Genomic DNA, 26,691 nt, shown 5'->3' on the forward strand with positions numbered 1-26,691 from the left:
TTAATTCTCTTAGATAGGAATGTAAGAGAGTGAGGGCAGACTTTTGACTTTAGTTTTGGGTTAGAAAGTCTTAACCCTTGCTCAAATTTGTGCACATGTTTAGGAGGGGGATTAGGTTTAGTTTAGGAGAGGGGTTAGGAGGTAAGTGGGTTAGCATTGATGGGATGGGCTAGTTGGTTTGCTAAGTGAGGTTAGTATGGGTGAATGAGTTGGTTTAGGGTTTTGGGATCGATTTATTAAATGTTTTATTTAATAAATGGGGACGTGGGATTAAATAAAATAGTTTTTTGCATTTATTTAATTTAGTAGAGGAATAGGTATTTAATTGATAAATTAATTTTGGGTTATCATTTGATTTTATCAATTGGAATATAGTTAATTAAATGAATTAATTAACTAGAAGTTGATGATTAATTAATTAAATATAAAATATTGAATCAATAATGTCCTAGAAGATGACTAAATAAGATTACTTAGTGATGTAATGAGATTTAAGTGTCCACATTTTTTCCCTCTTTGACATAGTGTTGGGACAATTGACACCATTTCAAAGAAGTTCAAATATTAAAAATGTGAAGAAGATTTTCTTAAAGCAACAAAGTTACCCTAGTCTTGAGTGGAAGATGAGAGATTGGACCACATGGTGCTTGCTCAAGAAGGCAGCAAGGAGACAAGACGTGGCTCAATGACTACATGAAAAGGTACAAGAAGTCAGAGTGAGGAGGAAGACACAAAAGGATTAAAAGAGTGTGAATATGATAATCTAATTTTCAAAACAACATGGTTGCAGGAACTATCAAGGCTAGAGAGGTCAAAGAGGGAAATAGGGCAACATAAGGGGCTATAAAGGGGTTTGAGATGGCTAGAAAGGATTATCTTCTCTCATATTGACATCAACATATTATGATTTGGAGATCTAAGTTGGAGTAGGTGATGCCTATGCAAAAATGACCAAAGTATCGGGTGGACATGGTATGATAATAGTAGGTACGATGGACACCGGACCAATCATTAGGTGCTAAACACCTAACTTTGTGATTTTTTATGTTTATGTTTTAACATTCTCAAAAATTTGAAAGGGTGTTCCTATAGGCATAGGTCTAGCAAGATCATGCTAGAGATTAGCTAACTCAAAATCCCATAAAAGAGCCAAGGGTAAAGATGAAAAATGGGGATCAAAAGACATTTTGGCGAGAACCTAAATTTGGCTCATAGTTGTCACGAGAATGCTAACTTGCCTTGTAGGTTTGGTAGGAAAGTGAACTTGGATGTAGGAAAGCATTTTCATTAGCAAGAATGAAGTTCCATAGGGATAGGTATTATAGTAAGAGTCAATGCGATAATGAGTTAGGGTTAATGGAATGAGAAAAGGGTTGATGAGAAATCCCATTGAAAAATTCACTAGTAGGAATGCTATAAAGGGTAAGGTACTAATTTGGTGACATCATGTTATGTTTTGGATGTAGTTGTCACTAGATGCATTGGTGTCATGAGAGTGACATGTTGTGGTAGTACATGCTGAGGAGTAGTTCACACAAGTAGACTAGACAATGCCATTGGGAAGGGATACCTAGCTAGACTATGCCACACATGGACCTACATGGCTATGGTGATAGCATTGCGCAAGTGTTGGAATAGAGAGATCAATACATTTCATCTACTAATAGGAGAGATGATGGTGACTTTGGAGAATATATATAGGATCTTCTAGCTACAAACCCATGGTATGATATATAAAGATGATGTTGGTAGAGTGGATAGCATTTTTTTCAAGAAGACAAATCCTAAAGGGGAAAATGTAACTAAGCCTAAGGAGGTTCATAACATCAAGGTAAAAAATGGGAGTAAAATGTGGTAACCCAAGAAGGAAGAGGCCTCAAAGATCTCATAATAATGATAAGTAAAAGGGAGAGGAAAAGGCATCCCTTGTAATTTCTAGAAGTAGTGAACAAAAGACTCATGATGTTGCTAGTATTAGTGAAAAGAAAAAGGAGGTGAAAGGTATGCATGTTGAAAATTTTCCCAACTCTCCTATTGATATGTTAAATTCATGTTGTCACAAATTATTGTGAATGTTCCACTCTCTAAATTATTGAGAATCCCAGAATATAAGGATAAAGCTATGCCATGGGTTGGGATTGTTTTTTATTAGATAAACAGGTTTTACAGGGACCCTGAAACCCAAAAGTAATTACATAACTATGGCTGATAATAAGCAATTAAAGCCTAGCCAAAAAAAAAGGCCAACAAAAAGGCCATAGTGAAAGAGGATCTTATTTCTAATTCAAATGAAACCCCTATTGAAAGTAGTGAACCAATAGAGATGCAAGGAGTAGTATCCCAAATCCCACCGATGTACTTAGATGATTCAGTCAATTAGTGTCTAGGAAATATTGATCCCTTTTCTCTTAAGTATCATGGAAAATGGAAAAATCTTAAAAAATTATATGGTAGAATCTGGTGCATCAAACATAGTGATGTATTTTGAACTCATGAAAGAGTTAGGGTTGAAAGTAGAAACTATTCAAGGTAGGTGTTGTGCAATGGATCAAAGAGAGGTAGTTGTTATAGGGACCATAAATATATTACCTTATAGGTTATCTACCTATCCTAGTAAAGAGCCGACAATGAGTGTTTTGGTAGTTGACATTCCACCTCAATATGGTATGCTATTATCAAGAAAGTGGAGTGCAACAATGGGTGGAAATACACAATGTGATTCATCTTATGCCACCTTTCAAATTGAAGATAAGCTGGTCAAAATCAATAGAGACCCCAAGATTGTTTACATGATTGAACAAGATATTGAAAAGGAAAAGACATGTTTTGTAGATACTAATGTAAATGCATGTAGGGAAGAAGTTTTAGTGTTGAAAAGGGAACCAAGAAAATCCTCTCTTATAGTGGAAGCTGACTCAAAGTTAGAAAAGGGAGATTTATGGACCATGTATTTTCACGGAGCATATTGTAAAGATGGGCCAAGAGTAGGTATTCTTTTAATTTCTCTTGAGGGGTTCACTTACAAGTTTTATTTCACTTTAACTTCCCATGTAAAAACAATAATAATGTAGAATATGAAGCTTTATTATTAGGATTGAGGATATATCATAAACATGGTATTAAGTGATTGCATGTTGTTGGAGATTTTCAGTTACTCATTTATAGAATAAGAGGAGTATATGTTTCTAAGAATAAGAGATTTAAATAGTATAGGTATTTTGATTGGGACATGATAGAGACCTTTGATGCATTTTGGATAATATGGAAAGGTAGAAGCAATGACAAGATGACTGATTTATTATCTAATGTTTCTATAATTCCTAATGATTTGACTCTTTTTGGTTTATCAACAATGAAAGTGTAGATCAGACTATCTATCCTTAATAATATTTAAAATTGGCAAGTCTTTGAAGAAGAACAAGATATTATAAGGTTTCTAAATTGTGAAGACTAGTTTTGGGGACAAGAGATTGATTGTGCAACACTTGTGAAAATAATAGATGGCAAGGATGCCATTTTTGGTGAAGTTGTTCAATTGAAAATAAACAAGATTCCTAAGGGACTAGTTGTGTTAGAAACTATTTGTTGATAACCATGATAGATATAAAACAAATGAAAAGGAGCATGATGCAAAGGATTTAGAAGAGATAAACCTTGGAATGAAAGAAGCACCTAAGAAGGTGTATGTGGGGAAGAAGCTATCTCCTAAAATCAACAAGTCTTTGATTGATTTACTAAGAAAATATAGACATGTATTTGCCTGGTCATATGATGATTTAAAGGTATACAAAGAAGATCTCTTCCAACATGAAGTCCCATTGAAAGAAGGTGTTAAACCTTTTAGATAGAAGATAGGCCCATCAATCCAACTCTAGCAACAAAAATGTAGGAATAGTTGGTAAAGTTAAGGGATGCAGGGATCATCAAGCCAATTAGGCATTCTTCTTGGTTGTCAAATTTGGTTCTTGTCAGAAAGAAAAACGGTGACATAAGATTATGTGTTGATTTAAGGAATATGAACATTTCTTAACTAAAGAATTATTATGGTCTACCCAATATAGAGGCTATGTTGAAAAGAGTCACTAGATCAGAACTGATGTCCATGATGGATGGTTTCTCTGGATACAATCAGGTGGTTGTAAAAGAATTAGAATAATACAAGATTGTATTTATAACACCTTGGGGAACATATGATTATAGTAGGACTCTGTTTGGTTTGACAATGTTGCTACTACTTTTCAGAGAGCCATTGATGTGGCTTTTGTAGATATTATTGATAAATTTCTAGTTGTATACCAAGATGATTTTACAACATATTCAAAAAATGTGAATGACCACTATTTACATCTAGAAAAGGTATTTATTAGAACTCTTAAATATGGGATTTCTTTGAACCTAAGAAAATGAGTCTTTGGGGTCACTGATCATAAATTGTTAGGTCACTTGGTTGGAAAAGGAGTTAGGATAGACCCAGAGAGAGTAGAAGCTATTGAAAAAATTCAGAAGCCTAAGAATGTGAAAGGAATTCAATCTTTCTTTTGGTAGATTAATTTTCTCAGGAGATTTGTTAAAAATTTTGAAAAAATAAGTAGACCTATTTCCAAAATGTTAAAGAAATGCTCTGAAATTAGATGGGATGATGAACCAATTATAGCTTTTCAAAAGATAAAGTAGACAATAAAAGATGCTCATGTCTTAAGGGCTCCTAATTATTCCAAACCAATGCACATTTTTCCCTTTGCTTCATCCCATATTGTTGTTGTAGTTTCGCTACAAAAGAATGAAGATGGATTTGAACAACCTATAGATTTTTTTAGTAAATCTCTATAGGCTATAGAGTAGAAGTTTGATATTAATGAGAAACGGTCTTATGCATTTGTTAAGGTCATAAAAGTATTTATATGTTATTTAATGGGAACCATTGTGATTGCATTGTGCCTAGTGTTGTAGTGAAAGATATCTACTAATAGCAAGAAGTCTCAAGGAGAAGATGTAGATAGATTAATAATATCCAAGAATTTAAATATATATCCAAATTACCAAGTTGGTAAGAGGCCAAGGACATGGTAAGCTGATGGTAGAAGCTAATATTGAAGCAAACCAAATAAACTAGCTTGATGATGATTACAAAAGTGGACTATGTGACATGGATTTTTATGATTGGTACAAGGAAATAATATTTTACTTAAAGTATATGAAAGCTCCACTAGGATTAAATGATAATCGAAAGAGATTCCTAAAGTTTCAAGCTATTAGATATATTATTATAAGAGGGCAGCTATGGTGGAGAGATATGGAGGGTATGTTACTTAAATGTGTTGATGAAGAACATTCAATGAAAATTCTAAATGAGATGTGTCTTGGAATATGTGGAGGCCACTACATGAAAAAAAAAACAACTCATAATGTGATTAGAGAAAGATTTTGGTGGCGTACTCATTTTAAAGATACACATAAGTTTGTAAGAAAATGTGATGCTTGTTAAATGTTTGCTAGGAAACTAAAATTCTCTGGTAATTTACCACTGAGACCCATGGAGATGCAAGTACCATTTAAACAATGGGGAATTTATTTTATAGGTGAAATTGTAAATAAATCAAGTGGAGGACATTCTTGGATTCTGGTAGCAACTAACTATTTCACAAAATGGGTAGAAACAATCCCTTCTAAAAGGTCTACCAGAAAAGTAGTGATGCATTTTATCTTGAAAAACATGATTGTTAGGTTTGGTTGCCCTAAGAAAATATTCATAAACAATGCAATGCATTTTAGATACGAAGAATATAAATATTTCTATGAAAAGTATGATATTACTAGATCCACTTCATCACCATACCATCGGCAAGGAAATGGAAAAGAAAAAATCAAGTGATAAACATTTATTAAAGATCATTAATAGTATCCTAGATGAAAATAAGAGGGCTTGCAATTCCAAATTACCATTGGCATTATGGGCTAATGGGGCAATAGTAAAGAAGGCCATAGGATGTGCACCATTTGATCTAGTTTATTAAATACAAGCTAGAACGACCCAAAACAATTTAAGTGGGATGTACAGGTTTGTCCAACAATATGATGAAGATATCACTGATGAAATGTAGATCAGGATGGATGTTATTCTACAACTAGATGAGACAACAAGAGATGCTTCTTCCATAAATTCTAAGTTGTAGATTCTAGTAAAGCAATTGTATGACAAAAGGATAGTAGCAAGGAAATTTAAACTAGAAGACCTAGTGTTGTTATGGAATGCTAGGCAAGAAGAAAATGGAAAACATGAAAATTTTGACCCTATTTGGTTAGGTTCATATTTAATTCATCAAAATTGGGGTGAGGATTCCCATTTCATAAAAGGACTATCATGATATATTCTTGAATTGCCAATTCATGAAAAATTCTTGAAAAAGTAATTATGTTGAAGATATTTGTTTTTCCATAAACATTAGTTTGGGCTTTTATATATTTTGTAAATTTTGTACAACCTTTTTCTATTTCATAAAAGGACTATCAAGAGATATTCTTGAATTTCTAGTTCATGAAAAATTCTTGAAAAAGTAATTTTGTTGAAGATACTTGTTTTTCCATAAACATTAGTTTAGAGTTTTGTATATTTTGTTGATTTTGTACAACCTTGTAGTTCTTGTTTGGTTTGTGTGTTTCCCTACATTATCAACCATTTCTCTCTAAATGTTGTCATGTTTTGTCAAGTATGTGATCTTCTCTTCCAAAATTTCTAGATTCTTACATGGATTCTAACTATTCATTATCCCTAGACAAAGCCATGTCAACGACCTAAATTTTCACTAATCTTAATTTTTTGATATATTGTAAAAATTAGGAAGAAATATGTCTTCATGATTAGGGTTTAATGAGTTGTTGTCAATTTCCAAGAGAAAGCCCTAACTTCATTTTACTCATACCATAGGGTTTTTAAAAAGTTATTAACATTTGGTTTGCAAATTTTAAAAAAGGGGAATATGTTAAAACCTTGGTTATAAGTATAAATGTTTTTGTCCCTAAGTTAAGTTTTAAATTCATGTGGCATAAGGTTATAGTCCTAAAAATTTTTATGTCTTGAAGTGGCAAAAACCTTTTAATCATTCAATTTTTGCATTATGTTTTCTGACTATTTTGGTGGTAGTGATGTTGCGAAGTAGTCAGCTAGGAGGTTCATGCTACATATTAGATGAAAAGGCTAACAATTAAGTTGAGGCTACCAAGTGAAGAAGATTTTTGAATTGTGAGGTCTTGAATTATGATTTGCAAGGTGAGTTTTAAGTTGCAAAGTCATGAAGTGTAACCAAGGTGATCAAAAACTAGTTTACCACTATATTTCCTACATTCAAAGTTGAAGTAAGTTGAGAGTAGAGAAGTGGAGATAACTAGTGGTCGTAGCATCACAAGGTTAAGTTATGAGTTAAAGTTTATGGATGCAAAGCCATGAAGAAAGTAATGGTTAACTATAAGGCAATGTTTACATCATTGTGTGGGTTAAAGATGGTAGGTTGATGACTATTACGTAGTAGTGAAGTAGCTAAGATAAAGTTTCATGAAACAACTAGTATGATAGATGATAAACTCTAAACTATGGAGACCTAGAGATGTACATAATAGGGAGTTTCAAATTTTGACAAGGCTAAAAGGTAAAAAAGGATAACAAGTGGTAATGAAGAGATAAGTCATTAGCACACCTTTGCAGGGTTCAAGCTACAATAAATTTTAAAGATGAGATGTGGTAGTAAATGTTAAGTAACTATTCATAATTAAAAACCATTAGGTCATGATATTGCTATTAGGATTTAACTATGTGATTTTTTAGTCAAACCCATTGACCCATGTTTAATGAGTGGTGATTCAACATGAATCCATCTCTCATGAGAATAAATGGAACACTTAGCACTTATTGGATCTAGGTGATGCTCACAAGAGTGAAGCACTAGGGCTTCCCAACAGGTCACCTATCCTAGTACTACTCTAGCCTGAGTGCACTTAACTATAAAGTTTCCTCCATGGTTAAACCTAAAGCTTGCAACCCCATTTGCAAAACCTTCAACAAGTTTTGAGCCTTATGAACCATTTATTAGAAAGCCCCTCAAGATCGTCAATTGATAAGTAGGAGATAATTTCCACAGCAAGTCAAATTGTGATATTGCTATTAGGATTTAACTGTGTGATTTGACTTGTTGTGGAAATTGTCTCCTACTTATCAATGGATGAGCTTAAGGGGATTTCTAATGAATGATTCATAAGGCACAACACTTGGTGAAGATTTTTCAAATGGGGTTTCAAGCTTTGGGTTTAACTATGGAGGAAACTCTATAGTTAAGTGCACTTAGGCTAGAGTAGTACTAGGATGGGTGACCTCCAAGGAAGTCTCAATGCTTCAATCCTGTGAGCATCACCTAGATCCAATGAGTGCTAAGTGTTCCATTTATTCTCATGAGAGATAGATTCATTTTGAATCACTACTCATGAAACATGGGTCAATGAGTTTGACTCAAAAATCACACAGTTAAATCCTGACAACATTATCACAATTTCACTTGATGTGGAAATTATCTCCTACTTATCAACCATTAGGTCACTGTTGCTAGTGAGATAGTTTAATGGTTTTGAAAATGTGAAATGATTATGATGACCGAGTTTTCTACTTCATGAGTTACTTTCAAATAATATAAAGTTGACCTATAATGGAGTGATGAGGTTATGATGTATGTTTCATTGCTTTACAGGTCTTCATCATAAACACAATTATATAGTGGCAAAGTAGATATGAATGCATAATGTGACATCTCAATATGAAGCTAGTGGTTTAATATATAAGTAGTAAATCAAATAGGAGGTTATGGTAACCATGTTTGTGCCATTGTGGCCAAGATTGATGAAGGGCATGGAACCACTAAGAAGTGGATAAAAGGGGTAATCACCACATCACTACCTTAATTTTGGAAGGAAAAAAATTGAAAACAAAGTATTTTTCTAGGACGACATCGAATGATGAGTTGGGATTTGGGTTTAACCATGGAGGAAACTCTATAGTTAAGTGCACTTAGGCTAGAGTAGTACTAGGATGGGTGACCTCCTAGGAAGTCTCGATGCTTCAATCCTGTGAGTATCACCTAGATCCAATAAGTGCTAAGTGTTCCATTTATTCTCATGAGAGATAGATTCATTTTGAATCACTACTCATGAAACATAGGTCAATGAGTTTGACTCAAAAATCACATAGTTATATCCTGATAGCAATATCACAATTTCACTTGCTATGGAAATTATCTCCTACTCATCAACCATTAGGTCACTATTGTTAGTGAGATAGTTTAATGGTTTCAAAAATGTGAAATGATTATGATGACTGAGTTTTCTACTTCATGGGCTACTTTCAAATAATATAAAGTTGACCTATAATGGAGTGATGAGGTTATGAGGTATGTTTCATTGCTTTATAGGTCTTCATCATAAACAAAATTATATGGTGGAAAAGTAGATATGAATGCATAATGTGACATCTCAAGATGAAGCTGGTGGTTAGATAGATAAGTAGTGAAGCAGAGAGGAGGTTATGGTAACCATGTTCATGTCATCATGGCCAAGATTGATGAAGGGCATGGAGCCACCGAGAAGTGGATAAAAGGGGTAATAACCACATCACTACCTTAAGTTAGGAAGGAAAAAAATAGAAAACAAAGTATTTTTCTAGGATGGTACCGAATAATGAGTTGGAAGTATGAGTGACATAAAATTTGAGTGCACAAAAACTTTTGAAACATTGAAACATTTTTGTGCATGATGTTTTAATTACATTAATTCCATGCTCTAATTTGTAGAAAAGAAATAAAATGTAAAAGGGACAAGGATTTTGTCACTAGTTGTAAAGTGTTTCAAATTATAGAGCATAATTAAGTCACAAAGCAAATCTTAGGGAACAAAGTTTGGTGATATTGTGAGAGATTAAAAGAATGGTGCAAGAGGAGGGAGAATTGATTGCACAGGTTCAAATTGAAAAATCTTCATCAATTTCTTCAAAGGCTAAGAGTCTTAGTCCTTTTTCTGATGAATGGTTATAATTTTTTCCAAGTTTATCAAATTTTCAATCTACAATTGCTCATGCTTCTAGAGACCTGTTTGATTTTTTTAGAGATGTAGGAGTGTCACACAGAAATGGGAATGAATTGATTTGGTTATTTTATAAAAATGAATTGTTTAAGGTCCCTATATCAAACCATTGGAATATAAATTTGAGCAAGTTGATTATTCCTAAGGTCTTTGTTGATGTCAATTTTTTGAAGGCATTGATCAAAGAATACAATCTTGTTATTTGTGCATTCCACAAAAAGGATAGAAGTATACTATGTGTTAGTGAGAAAATTTTTCCTTTGGAAAGAAATGTAAATAATAACTCAATATGCTTGAAAAGAAGAACAAAATGTACTAAAAGTTGAATGAGTTATCATGGATTGATAACTCTCCTCTAAATTGAGAGGTACAACTCCCTATTGAAAAGATATTTGATGAACTATATAAATCGATTATGTCCTTAACATGAAGACACAAAGGTTTTAAAATCCATCCAAAAACATGAAATGAATGTGCCTATAAAATTTACAAAGATGGAAAGATGAATGATCAACCACAAGATAGCTTATCTAGTCTTCTGTGTCATAAAGGAAATGAGTGTAAAATTAAATATTCCATTCTGCAAAGTATGACATGCAAACCATAAGATTGAAACAACACATACATGACACAATAATGGAGGTAATATCCATAAATGTGAAGAAGATAACCCTATGATTAAACTTAATCAAGTAAGAAAACATATAGATCATATGATCTTTTATGTAAACTTGTCTTTATTTTTTAATATAATAGAATGATCATAAGATCATTTGTGCCCTTCAATATTGAAAGAAAAATTTAGAAATTAAAGGAAACCATCACCATTTCTTCTTGTTATAATCAATAATTAAAATAACATATCTTCTTCATGTAGCCTTCAAACTCCTGGAAAGGAAGAACCCCTATTACATCCAATTTTTTGTAATAAATAATGTTTCCAAATTGTGTTTCAATTCCCATAACCATTTCTTGGAACTCTTGTAGGTATTTCCTTCCTTTTCTATTTCTCAACCTCCTCAAATAAAGATGTTCCCCTAACATTTACAAATTGATTTCATATTTTTCTCTCCTTCATGATTAAATCCCTTTACTAAACCTCTCTCTCCTTTTGATAAATACATCATCTTCATAATTACTAAGGTGGCATTGACGAATCTCCATTTGCATATGTGGTATCTTCTAGGATGTTGAAGGATTTGGTTGTACATAGGTCTATTTTTGATGATTGCCAATGTGGATAAAGCCAATATCAATCAATTTTCAAACATTACATGTTGGTTTCTCAAATGTTCATTTCATTTTCATGCATATTTTTTTGCAGTTAAAAAACCATCTGATGAAGGTTTCTTCTCTCTCAACCTCCAATAGTTTTTGTAACATGAAGAGTGAGCTTCAACATTCTGCCAGCAAGGAACATACTTCCTTGCTTCTAGAATTTCATCTTCAATACCGACATCTTATACATAGGATTGTATCTTACTATGCATTTTTATGTGATTTTTGATTGGAAAAAGAATTATAATCTTAATCTTCTCAAAGTTCTCGATGAAGACCAAAATGATAATAAATGGGAAATATTCCTCCTCATGTTTTGGTTATATGTAGAGATCATTATTCTTGACTTTCAATGGCAATATCCTGATCTATGACTCTTTGAAATGGGAAACTCTTTCTCTCACCTTATCACACCTTAACTATCCATCGTACATGGAACCACTATCCAACACAATATTTTGGGGTTCAAAGAATCTACAAAGCCTTCAAATTGCTAGTGGGTCTAGTCTTCCTAGTACAAAGATGAGTTTCAGCTTTCAAAATGCCTTTGTGCGTGATCTATAAAGAAAATTAAAATACAAGATATAATTGTTTCCACATAACCTATAATAGATTTAAAATAAATATACAGTTGAAATCCACATTCAAGAGAAAATATAACATACCCACAAAACTTGTGACACAAGATATACCTTGGGAAACCCTCATTGAGGGAAAAAACCTAGCCTCCAAAAGCATCCATCACCATGTATTATTAAAAAAAAACATCATTGCAATACAGCCATGGAAGCCTTCAAAGCCATAGCCACCACTGAACAATTTATGTGAACAAGCATGAATCCACACATCCCATGCCATGCTTCCAACATTCACAAATGCTCCCTTGGCTAACTTGTCAAGCCTTGTCCCACTCAACTCTTTCCTTTCTTACCTTTTTTGTCTTCTTACTCTCACACAACAACTACCCTTGTGGTTTCTTATATAGTAGCAAGTCCCACAAAACTACCAAGTGGTATTACATAAACCATGTGCTACGTAACCTACTAACCCCACAATTAATATTGGAAATTTTAATTCTTTTCCCTAGTATTAAATAATAACATGAAATATTATCACAATGTTACAATACAGCTCATCAAGTATATCCCATGATAATTTTTATATGTTGCACATCCATCTAGGTGCAGCATTACATTATAAAATAAAATAATACAATATAGCAATGTTATGCAATGTGTGCAACACCCATTATCTCAACAATCTCCCACTTGTTGTATACATTGCATAGGGTCAATCTGTAGCCACATAAATGAACAAGGGAACAATCCCCCCTAGAAAATCCACCATCATGGATCAAAGTACACCATGTGCTCCATCCTAGTACCCACAATAAGATCAATGTATCTAGCTTCTCAAACATGAATGAAGCCATCTCCTATTATGCCACTACCACCATACACACATAGAATCCATCCAAAGAGAGAGCCACCCAACTTGTCAAATTAGAAGATCATAGAATCCTATACCAATTGAAATGAAAAGCACAAAAACCTAATCCAAAGGTAATCACATGTATCTATAGTTGTCAAAATATCCATAGCTGAAATAGAACCCACAACAAGTGCCAAACCTATCCAACTATCTATACCTCCAAAGGTACACCAAGTGAATCTCACATCATCAACATATCCAATCTATAACCTACAATTACAAGCCTCAAGAGAAATACCTTTCACATACATACCATGAAGTTCCCACTGCAAAGATAATATCAAATCTATAACCAATCCACTCACAACATCTCAAAGAAGTGAATCCATGTAGTATCAAGGATACCCACATCATATAAACCAATAACCTACAAGAACAACTCTCTCCAATAGTGTCCCAAGGTCTCCACAACCAACAAAGGAAATAGATAAAGTAGCAACCATGTCATTTCTCACATGAAATACATGTGCACAAACTAGTGATCACAATCTCCAACCAATCTCAAATCCAATGTAAGTGAAACCAAACAGCTAGGAAGATAACCAAGACTAGGAGAAACCATGCAAATCATAACCTATATCATGTACTTCTACAAACACCTCTAGATGCACTTCTATAAAACTCCAATGAGAAGCCTCAACAACACCCAAACCATACCATATAACTAATCATGGATATAAGCCTCTCACAAGAAGATCAAACTCATAAACTATTCCTAATCCAATCAATATGCCCAACATAAAACCATCTCCCAAATTCAACCAACATAACAACTTATGCAAATGGGGATAATCAATGCTGAACCATTTCTCAAATGAACCCTCCAAAACTAACCCATGTACCATAGCTCAAAATCCATATCCATGAAAGACAAGAATAAACATAAAGCACCTAAGAGAAATAATGGCCTATACCTCTCAAGTAGCAAACTGCCGAGTAGACCAAGAGTGGGGAATAAGAATGCTCATCAAGATATCCAAGTCTCCAACCAAGACTTATCTAAGAAAAATCTCCTCTCAAGCCTATATTGAGTGAATGCCCCTCAAACTCTCCTACTAAAACCATTGACTGTCCCAACAAATAATTCTCTAACCCAAGAGAAATAAGCATCACCACCATCTCTAAGTATCCATGAGCACTTGTAACCAAACAATCTATGCCAACTCCAAATGCAACGTAACAATATCATGAAGTTTCCAGCTTATGATCAATGTCAAATATCCAACCATCACCTCAAGAACATAAAAATGACAACATGATCTAACATGCTCCATATGAACATACTATAACATGTCAAAATTCTAAACATGTATCAAAAGTATACCATGACATAAGAATGAAACTATCCTCACACCAAGGATAACATGTCAAATGAAGGCATAAACTACACCTTTGCCAAGAATCCCATTAGTCCTCTAGATGAAACCATCTCCACACACCATGAAGAAAAACTATCTCCAAATACCATGAAGAACCATCTCCACACACAATGAAGATAACCAATAACCCCATGAGTCATCAAGATCTAACCATCTTCACACACCATGAAGACAACAAGTGCACCATGCAAATGTCAAAGACACTGATGCAACAATAGGATCTAAGAAAAACTTCCAATATCTACAAACACTCAATAAATGTATCAATGCAAAAAATTCCCACTCAATCATGGTACCAAGTCACCCATGGCACCATAAAATCCATCCCTTACATGAAGATCCTCTAGGTCTACATTCACAACCAAAGTTTCAATTACCAAGTGAAACCAAGATATCCAAACCAAGAAGATACAAACCAAACCAAGAACTAATCCTGCACTGTCACCCCATCATTGTTACAAGCTCCCATTGAACTGTTTATCTAAGTTATCCTTGACATCATGATGAAAAACCATCCTCTAACTATGAGAATTAACCTAGGTATCAAACCATCAAAGAACTCAAAGCGCACATCATGAGCTCCTCAAAAGAAACCAAATAACCATGATTCTCAACCAAGAAGATATACCACCATAACCAAATTAGAAATCCAAGCCAATGAACATTAAGGATGTATCTATATATCAAATCATCTCATGCCAAAATCTATGGCACCATGATCACATCCATGAATTGATCATCTAACCCACAATATGTCCAACCTATCAGCATAAAATAGTCAACCACAATTCTCTGTCATGACTATACCTAGTAACAACATCTCGTGCCTTCTACACGATGAAAAATTAGAAAATCATGTGACTTAGGGGATAGACAACCCAAATCCAAGCCACCAATTTGAATATGCATCAATAATGAAAGATCAATGGGCACAGACAACCCATGACCAAGCTATAAATGCAACTTGTAAGTATAGATCACTTACAATACTACACAACTTGTACACCCAACAAGTCTTCATACATATCCAAACCAAATATTGATAACCATTTCTTCAAGAGATCCATCTAAAATATAAAATGAGTATACAATGACATCAAATCTCAAATCTCCAACAATGTCATAAAATCACAATGCTACCATAGTCAATATATACCATAAACTATTTAGATTAATATATCAGCAAATAAATCATGCCAAAAATATACCAAATCCTGAACCAATGTGTAGAGCTCTCCAAGAGCTTTTTGTTAACTATGCATAGTCCAAAATCTGACTCTATATGCTCAAATTATGCCCTAATTTATGCTCAAAATAAACAACATTTGAATTTAGGGCTCTTAAAACTTAAAAAGGTGTCAAAATCACAAAACCAAAACTACGCTAAGTTGTAGTGCTCTAAATTATCTTTCCAATGCCTATAAGAAGTCTAAAATCTGATATCCTAAGAGAAAGTTATGGCCATTTTACTAAGACAATCTTTTTATCATTCTCACTATGATTTTTTTTAATAAAAATTTTGATGGGATTAAATTTGATGGCCATCATGGGATGAAACTAAAAAAATCTTTCATTTCCTCTAGACATGGCTCCCAAAGGTCATTTTTGCAAGCTCCCTCTATAACCTTCATTTAAATGAAATATCTAAAAAACCCTTTTGTCCAACAATTTTACATGCCCAAAATCTACAAACATCCCATCATAATAGAAAACCCAAAACCTTTAGATTTGCAATAAATAACTCACATACCTTGTCTTTTCTTTTATCATCTCATGCATTCCCATGGATTGAATCTAGGGTTCCAATAATAAAACCATAGCTCTAATACCACTTGTAAGAAAACTTACAACAAAGAATATAACCATTTCAACATAACCCATAATAGATTTGAAATAAATATGTAATTGAAATCCACATGCAAGAGAATGAAAAACATACCCACAAAACTTGTGACACAAGAGATACCTTGGAAAACCATCATTGAGGGAAAAACCTAGCCCCCAAAAGCATCCATCACCATGTATTATTCAGGAGAAACACCATTGCAATACAACCATGGAAGCCTTCAAAGCCACAACTAGCACTGAGGAATCTATGTGAACAAGCATGAATCCACACATCCCATGCCATGCTTTCAACCTTCACAAATACTCCCTTGGCTAACCTATTAAGCCTTGTCTCACTTGACTCTTTTCTTTTTAGCCTTTTTTGTCTTCTCACTCTCACACAACAACTACCCTTGTGATTTCTCATATAGTAGCAAGTCCCACAAAACCACCAAGTGGTATTAAATAAACCATGTGCTACCTAACCCACAGACCCAACATTTAATATTGGAAATTTTAATTCTTTTCCCCAATATTAAATAATTATAAGAAATATTATCACAATGTTACAATACAACTCATCAAGTATATCCAATGAGAATCTTTACGTGTTGCATGTCCATCTAGGTGCAATATTACATAATAAAATAAAATAATACAATATAACAAAAATTATGTAATGTGTGCAACACCCATTATATCAACATGATCATGATTTGGTGTGCCATACTCAACATGTTTTATCTATGACAGTGGACTCCTACATACACTGAGGCTTGAGCCAATCTCTACTTATCATTTCATGTCATTATTATAAAATATGTTGAGGATTTTGAATTGAAAACAATATTTCTTTGATCTCCATTTTTATATGTGCTAGTGGCTTAAACAATTCATGAACATCAAGTTGACGCCCCTCATCATCATCATGTATTAATTTTGATGAACTCTCTCATTCATCCAAGTGTTGTTGGCTTTAACAAGCATTGTAATCTATGTTGACAATTGGTCAAACAATTCATATGTAGTGTTAGTGTTTTTCCAAATTTCCATCCATGATGGTAGTCTATTGTTTATATATTCATGGATATAGAGTCCATAGGTCCCATTAAGTCTATCAGTTTGGCTAACAGATGACTTTCACATTATGTTGAAAACCTTGCATTCTTCCTAATGTTCTATGATGCATGTGGTTACAATATAAGAGTCCTTCATGACCATTTCCTATCATCCCAATAGATGCATCTAGGTGATTTCAACCTTCTTTTGATTATGTGTTTATTTTAATATGTCATGAGAGTTGATCTAAGATCATTGCCCACATTTCTTTTTCTCTAACATCAACCTAGAACCTAACACACATAAGCCATGTCCATATCAAGTTTTGTACAATCAACATCTTATCTATTCAAATGCCCTCACATTCTAATTACCAACCATCATATTTGTTAACATTACTCTGCATGAGTAAGCTATCAGCTTGATTCCTATTAGTTTCAAAGTAATATGATTTCAATTGGAGAATTTGAGTTCTCATCTTATTCATGAGGTTTTATGACAAGATTATAAAGCTTCACTCCACTAAAATGCTCTTCAAACTAGGATTAAGAAGTCACCCCTACTTGCATCTTCTTAATTACTGTAAGATGACAAACTTCAAATCTTCTAAATCATCATGATCTAAAACTCTAGAAGTGAACCTAAACTTTGAACTAAACTCTTGCCCTAATCTTACATGTTAGAACTTGAAATAACCTTGAATAATAGCCTTTTGAACTAAGTCTCCACTTAGCAACTTGGGGCATTTAAATTAGACTTCTAGATTAAACTCTAAAGTTGAGTCTTTGAACTTTGTTTTGAACTGACAAATTTGTATACCTTTAGAACTTGTATTCAAAGCTTGACATTGACAAACCTTTGAAATTGGACCTTGAACTTTGAATCTACAAGTTCAACTTGAGATTTGAATCAATGAATCTACATCTCAAACTTTGAACTTTGAACTTCAAATTTCAAAGTTCAAGTTCAACATATCCTCAAAACACTACCTTCTTAACAAGATTGAACTTTACAAGGGAATCATTGGTAATAGAAACTAACAAGAGTATAAAACAATTTCTCCATAGGACCAATTTTCAAAGCTTAAAATGAGGGTGCTAAAAGCATGCTTACATTATGCATAGTTGATAAAGAGACTTTTATTGAGGTTTTTTCTTTAGGAGGACCTATGGAATTCCCTATTGACTCAGAAATATTTGAAGATGATTTCTAGAAGCAAAAGAATTTCTACAATAAGAGGGTCATGTTGAAGCATATTCCAAAATTGATGAAGGAATAAGGAGACATGCCAAAGAAAGTGGGAGATTATATGGGTCTCAGGTACTTCCAAATGCATCTTCAGAATATAGTCTTTGGTCTAAATAAGGTTTTAGGTTTGGATGGGACTATGGATGCTTCTAGTGAAATTTTCATCATGACATTGAATATTTAGGATCCACATACCAATATTGGATATGATTTTGTCACCTACACAACAAACCACATTCACAATGAGATTGTCTCTTCTCAACAAGGAGAATTGGGAAACTTCAAATTTTATGATTATTTTCTACTGATGCATTTGATTTTATATGAGAATGTAGGGTACATTGGCACAAGTTTCTTTGAGAACACAAAAGAACTTGGAGAGAATTTGCATGTGCAACGCTGGACTAGTGTATGGAAAAAGTTCTACATTTATTCAAATTCTCTTTCATTTTATAATGATTTTGTATACCCTATATTAAATATGTTGGGAGATGTAGTACAGAGGATTCCTAGAAATATTAGGAAATTTCTTAAACCATCTATGTACTTAGATGAAGGAAAATAACCCATATGCATTTTATTTCATTCTTACTTCTAAAAATAACACATGCATTTTATTTAATGACATAAGTAAAAGAGTATACTATAAAAACCATTATTGAAATTTTGTTATAATTAAAAACTATATTAATAATTATTATATATGTCTTAACTAGGTGCATCAATTCATCCTCTATCTATTGTATTTTAGGAGTCTAAGGTCGAGTTGATGCCAATTTCTTTAACCTTCTTGCTAAATCATGAAGCACCTTTTGCAGTGTAGCCATATGATCAGTAGATGATGCAAAATCAATGATGAATTCACCATACTCATCATTTAGCTCCTCACAGACTACTTTTCCTTTTCACTTTTCTAATCAACACTCATTTTCGAGAACAATATTATTAGTGCTATATTAAAAATCAGTCCAAAATAGTAGTAAAGAATAAAACACAATAAAAAATACACATTAACATATTTCTTGTGTCTAATTTGTACAACAACAATGATTTTTACTTGTTAGGAAGATGAAGTCACATGAGAACTATCTCTATTGTGTGTATCCTATGGTTGTTGATCCATACTGTAGCCCTATATTTCTAAAAAAAATGATTGAGACATGCTAAAACACATGTTATTATTCAAAGTTATCCAAAAAATTATCAAAATTTAATTGTGTGTTTGATTCATTAGTTGGAGTTGATTTTAAATGTGCATAGTATGTACCACCTCACCCATGATAGTAGCTTTTTTTGTATCTATGTCATTCAAGTTGTAATCAATAAGAAGCACTTTGTCTCCATATATTTATTTTAACACACATACAAATACGTGATTTCAATCTCGCACCTCAAACATGCAATTGGGTCACTTCATAGTTGATATAGGTTGTGTACTATTTATAAAACCTGCAATATTCTCTAATGTTTTGGCCTTCCATCAATGTATATAACTACTTTTTTACTTTTGCACTAGCTTTTTGTTGTATATAATTTGCCTTGAGTGCATACCTACATGTATTATTTTTATATCTAACAATCTACATCCAACTACTGTAATCATAGCAAGGCTCAACATACTCCATCAATTCAAAACCCTTGTTGTAAGATATCTTTATGCCATCCATGAAGAATAGGCCCAAATCATGTAATGAGAATGGTGCTATGCGATATATCCTCCCTCCAATACAAAAATAAATGTTTATTTGAGGAAGTTCATTAGGGACCCATTATTTCTCTAGATGTTTGTACCTAAAGGGCACACCAAAGTCACCTTCACTCTCATCATCATAAGAACATGATCCCCTTGAGCAAGGAAAAATTCATGCACTTATTGAGTTTCTTTTTGATATTTTGATCTCGAGTCAATCTCCTTGATTTAGACATAGTAAATGTCTCAATTTCTTCTTCCATCCCTATATTTTCATTTCTTGAGAAGACAAATCTAAAAAATACCTATTTGTTGGTAATTGGACTCTGAAAAATAAAAGATATAGGAGGAAATAAGAGAGATATTGTACAAATGGTAAAAGACATTAATATCTATGGGGTGTATTGACTTATACCTAATGATCCATGAGACTATGTGGGATGTTCGTGAAAGGGCTTTGAGTTTTTGCATATGTAAATCAATTTTATTATGTTAGCTAAAAAATTAATGGTACATATACTCAAAATTAGATCAAATATTAGCATCACATATCAATTATAAATAGTAAAAGGTACATGACAAGTTAATCAAATTAATCATTGATCTATCAAGAACTCAATATTGAATAGCATAGGCATTGATCACATAACTGTACATTTCATTCTTGTCATTGATAATCAAACCCCCACCCCCCATCATTGATAATATTTTTCATCCATCTCATCTTCAGGATCATCGTCATCATTGACATTGTTGACACCACTATAATGGTTGTCATCATCATCATCATCATTAGCATCATCATTATAATCATAATAATCATCATAATCACCATCATGATCATCGTGATCATGAGCATCCTCCTCCTCCTTATTATCATCATCATCATCATCAATAGAAGAATCATCATTGTGATTAGTAGTAGCATCATTTTCATTAGGAGCACCATTGACTAACTCTAGATCATGATCCACTTCTTTCTCTTCCTTTGTATCTTCTTCTTCTATTGTATTATACTTTATTAGCCTTCCTTTTGGATCATGTCTAACAAAAAATACCCAACTTGGTTTATATGGACCATCTTAGTAAAATACCTACTCATATTGGCTTGGAAGGACATATTACTCATCCCTAACTAGCTCAAACAACCTTGTATTAATCATTGGAAGTCCATTCTCAAGCTCAATAAAATTTATATTAGTATCATTTTCATTAAGTTGTAGTATGTACAATTTGATGATGAAGAAAACTAATATGAATAAATTAAATTCATAGTCAAGTATATCAACCAAAATTTCATAGTATCAATTTTGAGATTCTCAAGGATGTAATTCATTTCTAGATGAAATATTGGTCACCTAGAAGACTGGACTTATCCAAGAATCACAAGTTCTCTTCATTTCATCAAAATATTTGATGCAAAATTTATAACCATTACATAACATAGTCTTGTGGTGTTTCACCTACAATAATGCTAAACATGTTTAAATTATTGTATCAAGAGTTCAAAAACATATAGTTGATTAACAAACTTATAAGTACCTAGAAATCTCTTAAACCATATGCTAAATCTTTTTCCTTTTGTGTAACATTTGGATCTCCATTACAATAAGATTGTTTAGCCAATGAAGACATGGATTCCCATGTTAATCTATGACCAAAATTTTGACATCGTTCATTCCATATCATCATCCAATCTTTGATTGTTTGCAATAAACAAATATATTGCATCCCAGTCTTTAGTAGATGTACAAAAGTAAATAAATGACTTAGAACAGAGATATTTTAAGGATTAAGAATGAATTAACAACAATAAAATATCATAATTTAAATTAACTTTCACTTTCCTAAATCTACTATTCTCTGCTAAGTATTCCCCTTCAAATTGTTTAATGGATTTGAGATCCCAAATGCAATCTATATGGGTCTTTGTTGCAAGATTAGGAAGATATTGATTAATGTACACCATCATCTGATATACCATATATCTCTCAATCATAGAATCCTTAGGATGTGCTCTTTGTTGAACCAAACCCTTCAAACATTTCAACTATCTCTCAATGATCCACATTGACCTAGGCTCTACAGGTCCACGCAATTCAATCTCCTCAACTTGGTGTATGAGGCAATGTTCTTATGCATTGAAAAAAGTTGAAGGTAAACACTTTTACATTTCAGACATTGGTAGATGAATTATTTTCTTCCAATATTTTATATCTTTTTTATGGATTATTTTAGATGACAACTACTTGTTGTGACTCAAAACTGAAGCTGTGATTTTGAGTACCATCTTGAAAAGTGAGCCCTATAAACACTTTTAATGCATGTGTACTTGGTCATCATTTGTAGGCCTATGAAGATTTAATGTTTCTAACACTTTTAATTCAGAATATGCATTCTTCTCATAATGATAAATTGTCAATCCAAATCATTTCATGAAGTTTTGTTTTGAGCGTTGTTCAAATCTGCATTTTTGCTTATGTCAAACAATGACATGAAGCCTAGTTTACAATTGAATATCATTCACCTAGTTAAGTTTCATGACTCATAGCTTTGGGAGTGTTTATTATGAATATTAAAGAACCTATATTTATAATTTCAAGTTATTTCAATTTGTTTTGACTAGGTTTTGAACCCATCTAAGTTGGTTGTTTACTATTCTCATGTTGATGCAAATTGTTTAGAATTCTAGGAGGTCCTGTTTGACCAATTATAACTTTGACCTAGTTGACCATAAGAATAAATTTACTTTTGAATTGTGTTCTAGAGGTAAAAATTTTTCTATGTTCTAGATTTGAGCCTATGAAGAATCTGTTTGACTAGTTTTCAAACGTGATTCCATATGCAATTTATGAAGTTTTACTTGTCTCTAAAAGTACAGATTGATCAAGAGCCCTATTTGGGATGTTATAACTTCAAATCCATGATATATGAGACCAAAAATATTTTACAACTATGTTCTACTTTAAAATTACTTTAACTGTGCCAATTTTCAAGTCTTTATGAATCCGTCTATACAGTTTGCCAAGTCCATTCCATTTGTGAGAATCACAGTTCTGCTAGTGTTCCCAATTCTGCAAATCTAAGTACCTAACTTTGCACACTTTCCACATGTGACCAATTATTCATCATGAGCCTAAATCACAAATTTATACTCTCCCCATGGCAATAAACTAATTCCCCTATTTTTGTGCCCCCGAGTGTTTGTTTCACATATTTTCAAAACTAAAACTGAACACACTTTATTTTTTTGTGACATGCTTGTTTGTAGGAAGTTCAAAGAAGGAAACTTTGATGAACAATATTTTTTGGCCTAGACATCATTACGAGGCAAATTTTGACAAGGTGAAAGAATTTGGAATAGAGATTTAGTTTGTCAGATCTTAAGGCTTGGTTGTTTGTTTTAGCCGACTTGAAAAGATGGATTTTAGGCCTCTTAATTAGAAAATCATAGCTTGCATAAAGTGTGAAAGTGACTTTTAAGTTTTTAGGAAATGGTCAAATTTGAATTTTATTAGTGTCAAGTGATTAATGGATAAATTTTAAAGGGTTAGGTGTTTTAGTTTGAATTTTTTTTTGCTAGACCTTTTTTGGGGCTTGACTAATTCCATTAGATCAATATAAATACCATGTATAACAAGGGTATATTAAAGGTCTTAATGATTGTAGTTATTAAAGGGTTTTGGTATAATTGGAGGTCATATAGGCGTAAAGGATTATACACAGCTTTAGGCTTTGATGATAGGGTAATTCTTGTTCACAAAAAGAAATCTAAGTCTAGGACTACAAAATTTGGGAGTGGAGAACCTCTAGATGTTGAGAATTAGAAAGTTGTGATGAAATTGTGAGGCCACACTATTGATGTGCAGGTGGATGTTAGCTAGTCTCTAGATGATTGAATGTTAGCCAGTAATAGTGTGGCCTTCTACAATTTTCTACTTGATTCAAGTATTGATCCTCTTTCTACAATTGCACTGCAAAGTATTACTAGAATAAGTCCTCAGCAATATATACATTTTTTGACATCCAAGTAGAACATAGGACAAAGTGAAAGAAAATTTGACTTGTCCACATTCATGAATGGAGTGATCTACAAAAAGACTAAATAAAGAAATACATGTATCATGGACTCCAATTGACGTGGGATACACTGCTTTATGCACATGTATACAATTTCCCCCCCTTGCTACTAAAGAAAGAACATCTTAAGTAAGAGCATCTTTCAAACATGATTTTTTCCTTCTACAGGGTTTGATGTACACATTTTGTGATAGTCAATTTGTGGTGATAGTTTTGAAAGGGGTTTTAAGGTAGGGAAACTAAATATCACTACCATCATGTCTATACTCCTCTACTCCATCAATACATGAAGACACAAGGATTGGGAACTTGAGCTAGAAGATGTATTCATAGTTGACAGAGAAGGGGATGATAATACATATGTCAAAAATAAAAATCTTTAGAATTGAATATTGCTTTGTCATGGTTCTTGAGTGATAAATCTTGTTGGCATCACATGGAAGATGCAACACATTGAATTTAAATTTGATGAATTCAAAGAATTGGTTAAGGGAATAGCTATTAATCTTATTTTCCTAGGAGTTAGGAATGTATTTTAAATTGCAAATGAAGTGAATCATGAAGAAACAACATCACTTATGGTTGCATCTAGATTTACATTGATGCTTACTGAAAATATTGTGGTTCTATCTTTCTTTCTTATGTCTATGTTGCGACCTATTTTTATCCCACTAAGCATGAGGAAGTGAGAATATGACAAGCTTGAAATAATGTGGCAAGTACTAGGAATCTTAGATAGTGGATTGCTTTTTCCAATGGGAATGCCTCTAAATTTGAATGAACCTATTGAAATGCTGCTTGATCAAAAAAAAATTTAACACTCTTTTATGGCTTTTGTAAAGAGTCAGATGGTTAGGGAGAGTGTGCACCTTTATGATGAAGTGCATGAGGTGAATAAAATTCCTATTATTGATACAAAAAAGAGGATATATTTGTTAGGACATATAATTGAAAAATATATATCTATTGGTTCACCCATGGAAATCAACATATCACATCAGATGCACCAAGAAGTTTTAAATATAACTCGCTTAGCTCATCCTGATCTCTTCAAGCATGCAATAAATGAGATGGTTCAATTAATACAAATGAACCTTGAAATGGAAAAGGAATACTAAAGTTCCCTATTATATTTATAATTCAAGGAAGATGTAAAATCTCTTTAGTTCCACATTGGTGCTTTGATGGGTAGCTTAAAGGTTTATATACCCCAAGACTAAATAGGTAAGTGTCTTTTAGAAATAAGGCTTTTGGAGCAACAACCTCACATGTGGGCCCCAATTGATTGGAGGGAGTCATAAGGAAATTTTGAACAAATATGTGTTGGAAATGATTGAAGAAATCATACATAAAAAGTAATGGAACTGGTAAAAAATGTTCTCAATCATTGTTTTGTCATTGATGTCAAACTTGCTACTTGCAGGAATGACAATTGCTTTAGTGATCCAAATACTATCAATTGGTTGATTGACAAGAAGGAGGCAATCAATAAGATGTAACTAGAACACCTAGAGAAAGGTTGAAGTTATGATGTTACAATGAAGTACAAAGATCAACTAAGCCATTGATGAAATAGTGTATTGATGACATACTCTAAGACACAGAGAATGGGCACACTAAAATACACCAAAGATGTAAGGTTTTAGCTAAGTCATTTGTAAAGTCTAACTAAGTTTATTAGAGAGAGAGCCGAGCAAGCTAGTTAGTATCGAACAGATTCCTAGTTGAAGCCAAGCAAGTTCAACTTTAGTATGTGTCGAGTGAAGATCAGATGCTGAGCAAGATTCAAGTGCCAAGTAACACATAAAGTGTCGAGTGAAGATCAGATGCCGAGTAGGATTCAAGTGTAGAGTAACACAAAAAGTGTCAAGTGAAGATCAGATGTCGAGTAGGATACAAGTGCCAAGTAACATAGAGGTGTCGAGAATCAGTAAACCAATAATGTCAAGTTGCTACATTATTTCAAAGATCAAAGATTCACCAGATTTGAGCTGACAAGGTTGTTATCTAGAATTCTGTGAATCAAATAGAAGATAAGAGTAATGAGCTGGTGGCACAGAACACCATGTAAAACATTTTTGGAGAATACAATTGGACTTTAGATGAAGTTTACAGATAAGAGAAAGATATGGGGTAGATACATTGTACCCTACCTAATCTACCTGAAACCCTAAAGTTGGAGAGGGAGAATTGAGCAGGTAAGGCAATCCAGATTTATATTTAAGGAGTCATAAGGCTACGGAGCAAAGAGAGGAGTAGGTCAAGTATGAAAGCATAAAGTGCTAAAAGAGGTACTAAGGAGTAAGAGAGCACAGTTAATCTACTTCAATAGATGATCACAGATATGGTTGCATTGGTATGATGAGTAAGAAGACTCAAGGAGATGAAGCTTGAGGTGACAAGCTATCAAAGCTGAAGTGATTAAAGCCAAGCAAAAGGATTGAACTGAAGTGTGATCTAAAATTTGCAAGATATGTTATAAGTTGTACCAGATCAAAAAGCCATTATTCTTACTCCCTAGCA

General features: G+C 33.1%; 1 pseudogene; it reads left to right on the top strand.

Annotated features, from left to right (window-relative positions):
* LOC149572229 (regulator of G protein signaling 1-like) overlaps positions 1-25,334 on the top strand; it is a 40,079-nt pseudogene extending 14,745 nt beyond the window's left edge.
* The last annotated feature ends 1,357 nt before the right edge of the window (positions 25,335-26,691 follow it).

The sequence above is a fragment of the Cupressus sempervirens genome, chromosome 2 (assembly GCF_028749045.1).
Source record: "Cupressus sempervirens isolate cs-2001-9-10 chromosome 2, ASM2874904v1, whole genome shotgun sequence".
Classification (NCBI taxonomy): domain Eukaryota; kingdom Viridiplantae; phylum Streptophyta; class Pinopsida; order Cupressales; family Cupressaceae; genus Cupressus; species Cupressus sempervirens.